We start from the raw sequence: 16,217 nt of genomic DNA, 5'->3' as shown, positions 1-16,217 counted from the left end.
AGCAGGAGAGTTTGGGAGGTCATGAAGCCCCAGAGGGGGCTGGCCTCCCAAAAGAAGACAAGCAACCCAACTAAGGAGTGGGTGAGCTTATAAAGGGGCAAGATGAGGCAATTTAAGTACATGCAGATGGAGGCAGTAACTCAGAAAAGCAGAGATGAGGTAAGTAGGGATATGTAGATGAGGGGTGATAGATCAAAGACACATTTTTTTCAGGCTAAGGCAGGGATCCGCTATTTTGTTGATAGAGGATTAAGTTACTTTACTGTTCAGTGACCTTATCTCATAGCTTGGACAAAAGAATTGGGGGGAAGAGGGGAATGTTAATGTAAGGTACAAGGTCAGTGCCAAGAGAACAGATGAGTAACTATAAAGCAGCATTTCTCCTACTTCACCCTAAGGTGGAATTCTCTTTCTGCTCACCTCCATCTCCAGGTTTTCCTGATCCCTTCCCTCTGAGATTGCCAATTTTCCTGATTTAGCCAGAGGGTCTTCCCCTTCCAGACTTTTGTTAATTATGCAAAAGAGGCCTTTCTTTGTTTCATTTCTTTATTACCTGCCTTAAAAGGAAGGGGGATAGGCCTTCTGGCCTCAAGCTGAAACCTAATAAAAGACCTCAACTTAAAAAAGGTCCAGGTTTCCCGAAGGGGAAAGCGAGGCTGGAGATTTTGCCCGGCCCTCCCTCGCCTCCCAGAGGTCCAGGTGCTCTACAACAAAAACAACAATCGGCTTCATAGACAGTTGTTTCCGCTGGTCTCCTTGCCAGTCAGCGCCTGGAGGTCAAGGACTGTTTTTCTCTTTCTACGTTCAGCATTTAGCACAGCTCTTGGGGAGGGGGTGCCACGGCACCCCCGGGAACTGGCCTTGGGCGGGGGGCTGTGCCAGGCCAGCAGCCTGGCTTCCTCCTGAGCCACCTGGGTCCGGCGGGGGCACGGATCCGGGGGGCTGGAGAGGGCCCCGGTGGAGGGCGAGGGAGGCTACCGCGGGCCCGAGGGGGGCTCCCACCTCGGGTCCTCCCAAGCTCGGGCCCCTCGCGTGTCGGCTCGGCTCCAGCGGCGTGTCCTCCGTGGACCCGAACCCCAACCCGTGGGCAGGTGCGCCGGAGGTGCCCTTCTCGGAAGGGCAGCGATGGTTTCACTTTCGCCCGGTAGTTGGCTCCGGCTGTGAAAGGCGAGGGCCCGCACGTGCAGCGGGCGGGAGGCGGGGCCGCGGGGCCGCGGGGGCCCCGGGCTGGCTGGCCCGGCCAAGGCCCGGCTCCCGGCGGCCCCCTTGGGAAGGGTCCGGGCCGGCCCCTTGCCCCCCGCGGCGCTCCGCCCCGGGGCCTCGGTCGGGGGCGGTCCGCCTTCCTCCGCCCCTCGGAGCCCCGGGGAGGGGACTGCGGAAGGGCGGAGCCTCGGGAGGGGGCGGGCAGCGCCGGCCGGGGAGCGGCGGCGGCGGAGCGGGAGCGGACGGAGGAAGGAAGCCGGGCCCGCACCGAGGCGAGTCCCCGCCGCGAGCCGGTGAGTGGGCGGGAGCGGGCCCGGGCCGCGGCCGCCCCGCCGCCCCTCCCCCTTCCACAGCCCCGGGCCGCGGCCGCCCCGCAGGAAGCCTGGCCTGGGCCCCGGGCCGCGGCCGCCCCGGGCCGCGCGCACATCCCGGCCCCGCCGCAGCCCCTTCTCCTCCCCGCGTTAGAGGCGGAGGCCCCCCTCCTCATGAGGACCAGCTAGGTGCGGAGCCGCGGGGGGAGACCCCCGGCTCCCCGACTTCTGAGCCCTGGGAAAGTCGGCTTCCCTCGGTGGAAGCGGGGGCCAGCCCGGCCCCCGGCATCGGAGCCGGGCGCGCCGAGCCCGGCCGGAGGGCACCCGCCTCCACCAGCTGCTTTCTGTGGGAGACGGGAGCATGCCCGCGTGGAAACTGGCCGCCCCGGCCCTGCCGAGCCCCGGGGCCGGGGTGCTGAAGCGCTGGGTCCCTCCGAGCCGCAGCAGCCTGCCCCTCTCGTGGGAAGCGCACCCGCCTTGTTCCTTGTCCCCTCCTCCTCTGCAGCGGAGAGGAAAGCATTTTAAAATTACTCATGAGTGCAGCCGTGTGACCCCACACAGGCAGCATCTCCCGGCGGCCAAAGCTAAGCATGAGAAATTCTGTAAAGACTGCGCCGTTGGCAACTTATTTTTTAAATGGTCGGAAAGGAGATCGGTAGACCGTGAGGGAGCGTCCACTCTAACAGGTTGTCAGATACAAGTGCCTCCCGAGTTCAAGGGCGTGCTGTGTGTTGGGTGTGGTGGTTACTCTGCGAGGTAGCAGGATCCCCGAGAAGCTGGAGTGCTGGCCTCACACGCATGAAGCCTTCTGGTTTATTCTTAGCCCTTACTTTAATAAAGCATCTGCCTTGGGGGAAGTGTTAAGTGTGACCTGAAATGTTTGTAAGTGAAACCAAAATGTTCGGCAGTTAACGTATGAAGGCAGAGGCACAGCCTAAGCCTGTCTGAATTAAGATGAAATGGGGCCTGTTAACACCTCCCACCCCATCGCACACAGAGACCACCCCCTTTCCTTCCTCCACCATGCATCAGAGAAGGCTTGACATTTGGTGTTCATTATATTAAAGGTTGGTGCTGCCTCTAGCATGGATGAACATAACCAAGATGCAGGCAAATAGATAGAACCTTAATTGCTTAATTTTAAGATGTAAGCCCCTGCCTTAGGCCATAGTATATTCTATATGTTGGGCATGCAGCTAAGGCTTAGTAATAAAAAAAAAAGCAAAAAATAGTTCTTGCCTTCAAGGTGCTCAATTTCTAATAAGGGAGACTGTGTAAGAATTAAGATATATATCCAGGGTAAAGTGGAATTCATCTCCAAGGGAAAACGCCAGTCTTTAAAAAGCCTGGGAATGAACCCTTGGAAAAAAAGGGGGAGTTGAACTGAGACCTGAAAGAAGCCAGTGAAGATTGTAAGCAAAGGTGAGGAGGGAGAACATTCTGGGCATAGAGCGCAGCCGGGGAAAAATGCATGGAGTCAAGGGATGGTGCATCCAGAGATGGAATGTGAGGAACTGCAGGGAGGCCAGTATCCCTGGGTATGTGGATTCAAGTCAAGTGCAACCCTAATAACTAGTGTTTCTAAAGTAACTCTTTCCTTTCTCTTCTCTAAGAGGATGCATTTGAGATTAAAGAAAAGATATTTAATATATGATCTTTGAAAGTAGGAAATAACTACACTAAATGTGAAATTTATTTTACCATGACAAACATCAGTAGCATTAGAAATAAAATACTTATTTTCTTAAGAAGTAAAAGGTATGGTGAGTTCGCAAAAATCCTAAATAAAAATTAAACTTTTTGTCTATAGAACAAAGCTATATATAACTTTTCTCCCTTTTTCTTACATGTGATTCACATATATTGAAACTTTTGGAGCTTTACATAATTGAGGAGAGATTCTAGACAGAATTGGTGGGAATAATGTAATGGTTTATAGTTTACATTTGGTCTTCTTTACAACTCTGGGTGATATCCCCATTTTACAGGTGAGGAAACTGAGTTTGAGAGAGAAGTGACTATTGGAACTCAACTATTCTTGACTCCAATGTACTTCATCACTAGAAGGGAGAAAAAAAACACACAGATCTTTAATTCCAATGTAAAGATTTTACTGTTAAGAAAATAAGGCCTAGAGAATTTTCTAAGGACACACAGCTAGGAGGTGGCAGAACTTGGACTAGAAATCTGCTCTCCGAAGTTTCAGTATTTGTGTATGTATATGTGAATATATGTTCTACATATATGATAAAGTCTGAGGGATACTGACTTCATATACATTCAGAGAAGCTGTATAACATTAGGGGAAATTGACCAGATTTGGAGTCAGAGGATATAGGCGCTATCTTGGGTAAGTGGGAATGGTGAAGAGAATAAGCATAGTGCTGATTAATTTGATCATTTAGTCATTTAACTTCCTTAAACCTCAGTTTCTTCATCTGTAAAAATGGAGATAATATTAATAGAATCTACCACACAGGGTTGTAGTGAGGACCAAATGAGTTCTAAGTCTGGAATCGCTCCCCATGTAGGTAAACATCAGGAGTTTCAACATACATGACTCATTCATATCTCCCTTCCAGCTCAAACTTTATGATCCTTCCCTGTGGGCTCTTTCATTTCCAACTTTGTGATGCTTCTGGGTCTAAATCTTATGATCTTAAAATTATAGGTGTATGTTACACCTAAACATATTTGAATGATTTATATATGAATAAATGGTCTCCTAAGCATATAGAGATATATTTTGATGCTTTATTTTTCCTTTGCTCCTGACCTGTGATTTTATCAGTATAGGGAACACTGGTGGGAGACTTTTTTTCACTCTTGTAGATGGGTAGCTACTCTGTAACTGAGACCTTAGAGAGATGGTTGGTAAACTTGAGTGTTTAAGTGACTTCACCAGTTGAAGCAGGATGTGAACCCAGACCTTACTGTAAGGCTGATTCCATCTCATCCCACTACCCCTCACTTTAATATTTCTATGTATCAGTTTAAAAATATTTCTTTACTTTTTTTGTGATGAGGAAGAGGGATTCCTACAATATTCTGAATTTTTGAGAAAAAAGTGAGAAGTTGTTTTTGGCTTGTTTCTGATTTTGCAAAATCAGTTACATTTTCTATTTACAAAAGTTCCTTTAAGAGAAATAGTGGATTCCTTTGCTCTATTTTACCCAATATGGATTGCCTTTTCAAGAAATTGTCATTCTGACTTTTCATCTGTTTACTACAAATTAATTTTGAATAGTGCTGCAAATGTAAGGGTCATTATGGAGAATTTCCAGACCTTAATGACAGTATTATAAACAGCTACTTTTAGTGGTTTAAAATAAATATGGAAGACTTATGACATTGCATTGATTGAGTCTTGACAAAAGACTATATTACCTATTTTATTTTGTATCTACTTTTATTTTGTAAATTTTCCATTTGGTAAATGTTTTTTAAGGAATTTGATGATGTGATATCAATTCTGTTATCTGTGTTCTTCCAATCATCATCTTTAGAAGGTTTGATATGCCATTACTATTACTAAAATGTCCCCAAAATTAGTACTATTGTTGAACAGTTCAGATTTTTATATGAATATGTTCTTTATTCCTAATTTAAAAAAATTATCAGTGCATTTCAAATATTGCTAAGGACATTGTATATATATTTTAACAGAACTTGCAAGTGATAGTATTCTTTGCTGATATGCATCCATACTTTTGCCAAAGAATACTGTATTTCCACTCAAAAAGCTGTGAGTCTGACTCTGCCATTTAATTTCTTTGTGCTCAGTTTTTCTCATCCGTAAAATGAGGAAGTTAAGATTTCAGAAAAAGTCATTTCCTGTTTTAAAGTTTCTGATCTAATCTTTGATGGGTCACGGGATCAATAATATTATAGGATCATAGAATTGAAACTGGAAAGGACCGTAGTAGTTATTTAGTCAAATTTCTTTGTGCTTATTATAAAGGAGGAATTGAGACCATTAAAGACTAAATGACTTGCTTACAGGTAGTAAACTGCAATTCAAACTCAAATCTCATGATTCCAAGTGTGGCTTTCTTCCCATAGCAGTAGATCTCCAACCAGTTTGAAAGTATTTTCTTTGAAGATGCACCATATTTTACATGAAACTTTTTTCTAATCTTCTAACTTTTAGTATTCTCTCTCCCAAACTATTTTTAGATAATTAGTTTTTGTTTACTTGCTTTATTATTATTATTTGATGTATACTTATATACTTGTCTCCCCATTAGAATTTTAGGGCCATATGATTAGGTATTTTTCTCATTCAGTATATTTGTATCCCCAGATTCTAGTATAGGTCCTAGTACATAGTAGGGGTTTAATAAATTCTTGTTGATTGAATCATAATTATGAATGTAAATGGAATATATTTACTCATAAAGAGGAAGTTAGAAAAGTGGATTAGAAAGTAGACTGTTGTTGCTTTGAAACCCACGTTCACACAGTTAAAAATGAGCCAAAGGTGAATTTATTATGCTTCAGGCAAACTTTAAAAAGCAGAGTTGATTTTTATGATCTTAGGCACAATAACAGTAAAAGTAGATAAAGAGATAAGGAGAGAAACTTTTTAATGCTTAAAGGCATCATTAGTAATGAAATAGTATCACCAAAGATATTTGTGTGAAAGGGATTAGAATTTAAATATTTAAAGGAAAAATTATTTGAAAGTATAGGGAGAAAGCAAATTTCTAATAGTTGAATATCTAATGAAAAAATAGGCAGGAAAAAAGATAAGTACCTGACTAGGATTTTTGAAAAGTTAGATTATAGATCTTTGACAATTATTAAATGGGAATTTTAGGTATATACACTTTTTTTTTCTCAAGGCAGTGGGGTTAAGTAACTTGTCTAAGGTCACACAGCTAGGTAAGTATTAATGTCTGAGATCAGATTTGAACTCCCATCCTTCTGACTCTGGGGCTGGTGTTCTGTCTACGACACCACCTGCCCTTTAAATGGGGATTTTGAAAAAAAAGATTTACACATTTCTCAGCTATGCATGGCACTTTAGTTTGATTATATTAGGGGGATAACCCGATTAACATAGGCTAATAAGGAGAATACGAAATGCATCCTTTACTGACTACAACAATAAAAACAAAAGGCAGCTGTGTGCCATAGTGCATTGGATACTGGTCTGAGTTAAAATTTTGGCCCACTTCTTAGCTGGGTGGTCTGTGGTAAGTCATTTAACATCCTTCAGCTTCAGTTTTCTCATCTACAGAATGAAGTGGTTGGACTCAATACTCTTTAAGTACCTTTCTAGCTCAAAATTTGTGATAATAGAGTAAAAGATCTAGGCAGAAAAGGAGTCAGACTTAGAGATTAAATTATTTAATGCTAAAAACCAATAGGTCAAAGATAAATATAATAATCAAAACTAATAGATAATTTAATGAAAGAAAATGATAATAAAACAACATATTAATATTAGCATTTTATAGCTTTTTAAGGTTTGCAAAGTAATTTAATGTTAATTTCTCTGATTCTCACATTGACCCTATGAGTTAACTTTTATTTTAATCCTCATTTTACAAATAAGGAAATTTAGAGAAGTTAAGTGTCCTGCTCAGTTTCATAAGCTACTGTACCAAATATTTATCTGAAGCAGTATTTAAACTGAGGTCTTTCTGACTTCAATTTCTGTGTTCTGACCATTGTCCCATCTAGCTGCCTTTTAAACATTTTTTTGAGTTCAGTCAGAGTAGCTCTTAGGAGAAAATGTTAGTCAGCAAAAAAGTCCCAGGCCTTTTTTTTAAAAAAGAAGGCAAGCAATATGATATAAAACATAATTCCTTACAGTCATGTTGCAAAAAACACACACACACACACACACTAGAAGAGTAAAACAAATGAAAAAAGTATGCCTTAATCTGCACTGTTCATCAGTTCTCTCTTCTCTCCTCTCTCTCTCTCTCTCTTTCTCTCTCTCTCTCTCTCTCTCTCTCTCTCTCTCTCTCTCTCTCTCTCTCCCCTCCCTCTCTTTCCCTCTCTCCTTTTCTCTTTCTCTTCTCTCCTCTCTCTCCCCCCCTCCTCTTTCTCCCTCCACACTGTGGATAGCATTTTTCATCTTGGTTCCTTTGGGATTATTTTGAATTGTTATCTTTCATAGTTGATCATTGTTACAGTATTGTTGTTATTGTTTGCAATAATTTCCTGGTTCTGCTCACTTCACTCTACATCAGTTCATATAAGTCTTCCTACATTTTGGAAACCATCCTGTTGTCATTTCTTCTAGCACAGTGGTCTTCCATTGCAACTTGTTCAGCCAGTCCCCCACTGATAGGTATCCTTTCAATTTCCAATTCTTTGCTACCACAGAAAAGAGCTTCTGTGAATAGTTTTGTTTAAATAGGTTCATTTCCCTTTCCCAGGCAAATTTATAATACCTAATGCCTGTGGTTGACATGTGTCAAAAGCAGGATTTGAACCCAAGTCCTTCTTCCTCTGGTGGCAATCCTCCATCAATTTTTTAAAAATAATCTGCAAGAGGAGAGGGAACCCCATACTAGGGTACTTGAGAAACTCTGGGAGAACCTAGTCTATGGATCTGAAAGACAAACTGTTGCTAAATTTGGTGAGTCAGTGAACAATTAAAAATCATTGGGTTTTAGTTAATACATTCCCTCAGGTGGATAAGGAAGACTGGTATGAAACGTATTAATTTGTTTGAATTTAAACCAAAGCATAGTTGAAATAGTGTTGAGTCTATAGACAATGAGACTGGTTTAAAATCCTGGCCTTGCCACTCACTACCTAGGTGACTTTAGGCCTCAATTTTTTCATTTGCAGAATGAGGAGATTGGAATAGTTAGTGTCTTAACATCCTTTGAGATCAAACCAAAATACCAATTTATATTTAAAAAATTCAAAGATGAACAGCATTAAAGTGTTTTCTATCAAAATCCTTTCTGTTTTGGATTTAGCAGGAATGACCCTAACCTATGTACTTTTTTTTTTTGGCAAGGCAATGGTGTTAAATGGCTTTCCCAAGACCACACAGCTAGCTGACCCCCTATATATGTTTCTTTGTTTATTAGTTTTTTTTTTGCAAGGCAAATGGGGTTAAGTGACTTGCCCAAGGCCACACAGCTAGGTATTTATTAAGTGTCTGAGACCGGATTTGAACCCAGGTACTCCTGACTCCAAGGCCGGTGCTTTATCTACTACGCCACCTAGCCTCCCCTCCTATATATGTTTCTAAAAAATTATCTATTTCTGGCCCAAACTGATTTGAAAGGTTTTCTCCACTTCTCCCCTTCTATTTTATAAGCTTTGGGGTTAATGTAGAGGAAGAATCGATCTCTCCCACCATGGTTTCATGGATCAAAAATTAGACTACCTTAGAGATCTAATACCCTCTCTCAAAATAATAATAAACCCTACAAGCTTTGATAGCATGGGATAGAAATATTTTAAAATTAATTTTTCTTTTATATGAAATATAACTATCAATGTATCTGCATCATTGGGATTTACATTATATAGAATTCTGGGCATTAAAAATTTCTTTCTTCAAAGCTTAGTTCATATTCTATCTTCTCTAGAGGGTCTTTCTTGACTTTTCCAGTTTTTAGTGCCACTGCTTTGTACTGATTTTATACACACACACACACACACACACACACACGATGCATTTACTTTTCACTGAATTTTATTCTTTCAGTATAATTCTAAGTCCCTTGAAGATTGGTATGTTCTCACTTTTCTTTTTGTATTCTTAGCACCACTTTAGTATTTGTTGAGATTGAATTGACTGAAAAACAAACAACTATATCGTCATTGGAAAAGCTGGGTGGCACAGTAGATAGAATATGGACCTGGAGTCAGGAATACTCCCCTTTGTGAGTTCAAAGTTGACTTCAGATGCTGTGTGACCCTGAGCAAATCACTTTAACCCTATTTGCCTGTTGCATCATGTGTAAAATGAACTAGAGAAGGAAATGACAAACCATTCTATGATCTTTGCCAAGAAAACCCCAAAAGGGGTTACAAAGAGTCAGATCTAACTGAAAAAAAAAACGATTAAACAACCACAGGCACGTAATAAAAAGCTTGTTGATTGATTAAATCAGAATAGAGTCAAACACAGAATTGATAGTCTTCTCATCTCAAATTCCTTCCCAACCTCAGAATACCTCCTACAGATGTCTTTTTCTAAAAGCACAATTTGTCCATATCTTGCCCCATACCATATCATTTTGCCTTTTTTTTCTTTAGCCATAGGGGAAAAGCTATAAAACTGTGTACTTTTGCACAATAAGTCCTTAGTTGGAAGAAACAAAGGGAGAAATGTCTAAGACCAATGGAAGAATAGAAAAAGATATGAGGAGTCACCTGGAACTGAACAAGTGCTGGGGGTTATATCAGAAAAGTATCCAATCACCCCAAGTGGCAAAGATTCACCTCCACTGACATCTGGTAGGAAGGTGAGATATGTTTTTGGCTTTCCATTTTTGGAACTTTGAAGGAATTTTCCCATGTAACTCAGAGTCATTGGAGTTTGGTTCTAGACTTCAGATAGTTTTTGGACTGCTAGAGATAGGACCACCATTTCTTTCTTTAGTTTATAGAGAAAGTCCTTTCTGATTTAGAAACAGTTGATTTAAGAATACACTTTTAACATCTAGAAACTGTTTATTGGCATATGTATATTTTAAAATTTTTAAAAGTTAAAGTCCCTTGAGCTTATGTAAAGGTGTTTAATTTTTTTCTTGCTAAATGTTTTCTCTGTTTTTGTTTTTGCATCATTCTGACTTCCCAGTGTCCACTCTACCTTGACTTCTAACAGATAAACACAGTCAAGTAAAACATCAGTATCTTGTACTGTCTGAAAATGCATGCTCCATCTATACCTCACCACCTCATGACCCAGAGTATGCAGGCATACTCACCATTAGTCTTCTGAAGGCATTGCATTAATCAGATTTCTGAAGTCTATGAATTTATTTTAAAATGTTAGATGTTTAAACATTTGTTAACATGTTTAGAACATGATTTTTAAAGAAATTAAACTTCTTACACATAGAAGTTCTCTGGAGATTATTGTTTTAGTTGGTGAATTATTGCATTGTAATCCAGTATACCCATTATTTAGTATTGAAATAGAGATACAATAAGTTTCAATAAATATCATTTCTAGAAATGACCTCATTTCCTGTTGGTTGCAAGCCATACTGTATTTCCCTATGTATAAGATGCTCCCATGCATAAGACTTACCTTAATTTTGGGGCCCAAAATTTGAAAAAGAATATATTATATAAAGTTATTGATAAAAATATATTATACAAAGTTATTGAAAAAATATATCACATACAGTTATTGAACTCAAAAAATATTGCAAAAGTTATTGAATTCAGCATAAAATTCATCCAAACTCCTCATTGTCAAAACTCCCATCCATTAGCTCATCCTCATCTGTGTTTGATGATGGATCATTGTCTTAGGAGAGGCTCTGATGCTCTGCCTGTGGTCTGATCCTCTCCTGCCTGTGCTCTGATCTATAGTTGACCACCAGCACTCCCTGGGCAAGTCTGCATCCATTGTGTTCTTTGAAATCAGTTACTTCTTTTTCTTCAGAAATTCTTCTGGCCTCCTGCTGAACCATCTTTGTGGACACAGGAATTCCACTGGCCCTTTGCTCTTCAGTCCATCTCTTCACTTCCCTCTCTAACTCAGGCTGTTTTGCTGACTTGCCTCTTGTGGCCTTCTTCTGCCAGGGCATTTTCAGGAGGGTTTCTTCTTCCAGGAGCCAGACTGGGATTGTTTTCTCAGTTGGAGGAAGACTGAACTGATAATTCAGCAGCACAGTTTCCATTCACTTTTGCAAACTGGATCACTTTGAACTTGAATTCAGTTCTATTTGAAAATCTTTTCTAGCCATTTCTGGGCAGAACGTGGCAAAATGTCACCTAATATACTGGTAACAAATGTGAAGCAATGAGCGCAAAGACAAGAAGTGAAAAAAAGTGGGAAATTCAAGTTAAAAAAATCTACAATCACTATATAAGATGCTCCCAGTTTTAGACCCCAAATTTTTTAAAAAAGGTGCATCTTATACATGGGGAAATACAGCACTTTAAGGTAGTTGGTTTTAAGTTCACTAGAATATTGAATGTATATACTTTTTTCCCCTCCTTTACAACTTTATTCCTTCCAAATATTATGAAATTTATTTTTCATATTGTAATAATTGGACATACACTGTTGTGTTCATTGGTTTAAGGAGCTCCTGGTAAAGAACTTAATCTACCAGTGTAAGTTGTAACTAACGTATAAGAACATTGAAAGGTTAAGTGACTTGCCCAGGGTCTAATAAACCATATGTGTCTTGGCAAGACTTGATCCTAAGTCTTGTTTCTACACCAGTCCTGCCTTGATTTCCTTCTATAAACAGCTTTATTTTACTTTACTTCTTTTGTGTATGTTTGTGTCTATCTGTCTGTCTGTCTGTCTATCTATCTATCTATCTATCTACATATGCAGTAACACAACTGGGTCAGTGCTGGTATTCTTTAATAATTTTTTTATGTGTAATTTGAAATTACTTTCCAGAATGGTTGCATACATTCACAGGTCCTCCAACGATAAATATAGCAATATACTTGGTTTCCTACATCTCTTCCAATAGTTATTAATTTCCTTTGTTGTCATTTTTGCCATTCTGATATCAGAATTGCTTTAATTCTTATTTCTTTCATTAGTAATAATTTGGAACATTTTTTTTTCATATGGCTATAGAAAGCCTGAGTATCTTTCCTAGACAACTGTGTTGTTCATGTCCTTAGACCATTTATCGATTTAGGGACTGGCTCTTCTAATAAATTTGAGTAAGTTCCTTATATTTCATTTGGAAATGAGACCTTTATCAGAGAAACTTGTTATAAGCAGTGTTCTTATCAGTTAATTTTTTTCCTCTTTTTAATTTTAGGTTTATTGGATTTGTTTCAATTAAAAACTTCCCAATTTTATGGATTTAAAATTATACAGTTTAACTTATATGATCCTCACTGTACCTTGTTTAACTTTTATCCACTTTTTAAATCTGATGAGTAATTTTTTCCCTTAACATCTCATCTTTGAGATTATCTTGTTACAAAGTGGAATTGGAATCTTTGTGTTTAATTACTATGAAACTTGATAGCTTTGCTTCCTTATGTTGTAGTTTATCTGTTCCACTGATTCAATTTCTCTTATCCATTCTAACTTTTTTTTTACTGACTTATTTACTTTTACATTCTTTACTTTTATTGACTGATAATGAGATGGGAACCAAAATTTTATTGAAATAATAAAGTATAAAAACTATCTAATATTGAAAGAAAATGATCAGTGTTAAAAAGAATCTTTTCCTGAAATGACTACACATTTAAAGTTATGATTGTTGGGTTTATAATCTTGTTAGTTTGTTTCTTTTGTATTGATTTTTATTTCTTTTTTCTATGAAGTCATCATTTTTTTCCTGTGATTACTTTTGTTTGTACTACTCTTTTACTAGTTCATTCCCACAGTCTTCCCTATTCTTCTCTCAAGTTCTTTGATTTTTAACAAAATAGTTCATTTCTGATTTTAAAAATTTAATCTCTTTTTTTGTCTCTTCTCTTTTGAGTGGACTCAATAAGTGGATCAAAGATCTTCTTTTCTTTTCCCCATAGCTTGTAAGTAATTTTCATTTTGTCATATGCTTTTCTAAGCAGCTTTCATTTATGTTGTTCTCATTATTTCTCTTCGTATTTTATTCTGTGATCCATGATCTATACCGTAACATGTTCTTTATTCTTTCTGTCTCTTGAGGATAGAATTTTTGAAGTACCATACTCACACTTAGAAATATCGATTCATGGAGGAAGCAGCATTAGGCCCTTGCTAGTCACACTGACTCTCAAGTCATAAGACCAAGGTCAGCATCTGCTCTTTTTCACTATAGAGGCCACATTATCCTATTGACTACTGTCTACTAGTCTAGGGAGTAGTTGTAGAATATGTATGCCTTTTCTCCAACAAGATGGTCTCCAAGTGGCAAATTCTCACCAGATGAAATCCATTAAAAGGTTTTGGTATCTTTCCATGTACCTCATCTTTCATTGTAATGATCCCCCTCCATGCCAATTTCTCCACATCATTGCTTTTATCCTGTTCTTCTACAGCCCCTTCTGTTGTTGAGACTAAAAAATTATGCCTTTATTGTTCACGTATGGACTTATCCCCTTGCCTGTGTCTCTTTCTCCTCACAACCCCATTCCCATGACTCTCTACTCTCTTAAGACTCCCACAGAAGATACCATTTGATTTAGAAGGAATCACAGTATTTAGTCTACAGGATATTATTGTAGGGTTTATTAGATCTCATTAGAGATCTTTGAATCCAAAAATCTGTTTTTACAGATTAGAAAACTATGACCCAGAGAGGTTAAGTGACTTGCCCAAAGTCACCAAACTATATCTGGTGAGATTTAAGCTCATTATATGGTCTATTTATTCCTCCCTATTCCCTAATTCTGTAAATTAACTTTAAATCTTTAGTCCCTCAGTCCTCTTGGTTCATTGATGATCTTTTTTAATTCCTTCTAACCATCTGTTGGGTCAATTCTCACATTTTTTTTTTAAACACGATAGAATGACTAAGCAGTAACATGTTGTCACTGCTTAGTAATTTCTTGCTAATTTTACTTATTTACTGTCATTTCATTTTTGTCATTTGGGAGCATTTTAAAGTTGAAAATTTCTTATTTTTTTTAAAGTGTCGCAAATGCCTCTTGTTGAAATTCCATCTTTTTCATATATGATTATTATGCCGAGTTGGCAGTATATGTTATTTTGAGTTGTAACTTGAACATTTTTCCTCTGATTTTTTTTCTTGACTCTATCTTCAATAATTTCAGTAATTTCACTGACAAACAATTTTTGTAGGCAGCCAGGAGTTATTGTACCTGGCTGCCTGCAAAAGTTATTTGTCATTGAAATTGTGAAACTTATCCACTAAATGATTTAGAGTTTTAAAATAATCCTTTTTTGAAGTAACAACAGAAGTTCTGGACCTTTTTGTTGTATTATTATTTTCAATGTGATATTCAGGTTTTTTTATTTGTTAGATTTGTCCTTAATGCTTAAGTTACCTCAGCACATCCTGTCTTCATGGTCAGTTACTTTGGCTTCATGTTATTTCAGTATTGTCTTTTACGTCTTATTGCAAATTCTTCCACTTCTGTATTTTATATTTTAAATCTGTAATTTTTTTCTCTCTGAGCCTTTACTTCAAGAGAATGTTTATTGTGTCTTCTAATTACTGTACTCTGCTGCTGTTTTTTTATTTCCAGTTTTATATTGAGTGTTTTTAGTTTTCTACCTAATTTCACAATTTCTTATAAATAGTTCTGTTTCTCTTTTTAACCATTATATGCTTTCTTGCTGCTGTTCTGTGATCCCTGGAGAATCTGCAAAATTATCTTTTTTTTATTAGGAAATTTTGTTTTATTTTCTTCAGCCTAAAAGTGTTCATAATGTCTTGGCTCCTTTATTTAGTTTTCTACTCATTTTCTACTTGGGTTGACTTATCACTTAGGCATTCTGCTCTTTCTTTCAGCCTTTCTCTTGTAATTCTAGTCACTTGAATGATACACAGGTCCTTGAGACTGAGTAGCCTAACAAAATGAATGATAGGAAAGTCCTTGAGACTGGTTAGCCTTGGAAAGTCACTTATCTCTGTTTTCTTCCGTTTCCTTCTTTGTTAAATAAGGAAAATAACAATCAAATGAGATAATAAAACACTTAGGACTGTACCCAACATATAGTAAACCCTTATTTAAATATTATTATTGTTATTATTATTATTATTATTATTACTATCATTATTATTCTCAGCTCCTTTGGTGTGGCATTTTGGAAGAGTGGACTGGCTGCATCTGGGTTTCTAGTTTGCTTTTCCTCAGTCAAAAAGCTCTTGTTCTTTTGATATGGACTTTCTTCTGCCTGCATCTTCTGCTCTCCTTCCTTCCAAAGATTTTTCTCATAACGTCCTATGACTAGCTAGAATTAGTGTCTTTGCTTTTGTGGCATTTGGTATGGAAAAAGTTTCATGCTGTCATTGCCATGAGAAGATCAGGAAAGGTCCTTTATGACTTCACACTGAGACTCCACCCAGCCTGGGAAATGAGTTGGGGAGTTGAGTTAGGGGAAATGTTACATATTTAAATCCTTTAATGTTGTATGGAAGCTTTTAATCTCACACTGATAGTGCTATAATGCTGAATTCTAATGACATTGACCCTGTTGTCTCATAAAATAAAATTAGCTCAAAGATACTCCTAGACTATACCTGAATTGTTTATGTCTTCTTTATACTAATGTCCAGCTTGTGTTAACCCAGAGTTAATGTGAAGATATATTATTAATGTGGCCACTTCTTACAACTCAGAGCTGGTAAGATGGTGGAGTAGTAGTTTTGGTTTTGTTTTAACAAACTTTTGCAGTGCCACAGCCTTAAAGTAGAGATTATGGGTCAGATAACAGTATTGAGTAACTAAAAACTGAATCCACAAGATAAGTAGACAACAAATTTATAATTCTAGAAAACTGGAAGAATGACAGTGCCCTGGACAGAAATAGCAAAGATCAAAAGAAGAAGATTTTTTGGGAAAAGATAGTAAGTTCTGTTTGGGACATGTTATAATTCTAAGATGTCTCCA

At 38.4% G+C, this 16,217-nt stretch overlaps 1 protein-coding gene across 3 annotated transcripts in view; it reads left to right on the top strand.

Moving 5' to 3' along the window:
• Positions 1-1,256: 1,256 nt before the first annotated feature.
• CDC42SE2 (CDC42 small effector 2) overlaps positions 1,257-16,217 on the top strand; it is a 111,760-nt gene continuing 96,799 nt past the window's right edge. For 2 of the 3 annotated variants that reach the window (XM_074202493.1, XM_074202494.1), the window contains exon 1: positions 1,257-1,496. The gene's annotated coding sequence lies outside the window, so the exon portion shown is untranslated. Of the gene's footprint in view, positions 1,497-9,752; positions 9,962-16,217 lie in introns of those variants that run through there. The other variant, XM_074202495.1, reaches the window with a different exon arrangement.

The sequence above is a fragment of the Macrotis lagotis genome, chromosome X (assembly GCF_037893015.1).
Source record: "Macrotis lagotis isolate mMagLag1 chromosome X, bilby.v1.9.chrom.fasta, whole genome shotgun sequence".
Lineage (NCBI taxonomy): Eukaryota > Metazoa > Chordata > Mammalia > Peramelemorphia > Peramelidae > Macrotis > Macrotis lagotis.
This window is presented reverse-complemented; position numbering and strand designations above follow the sequence as displayed.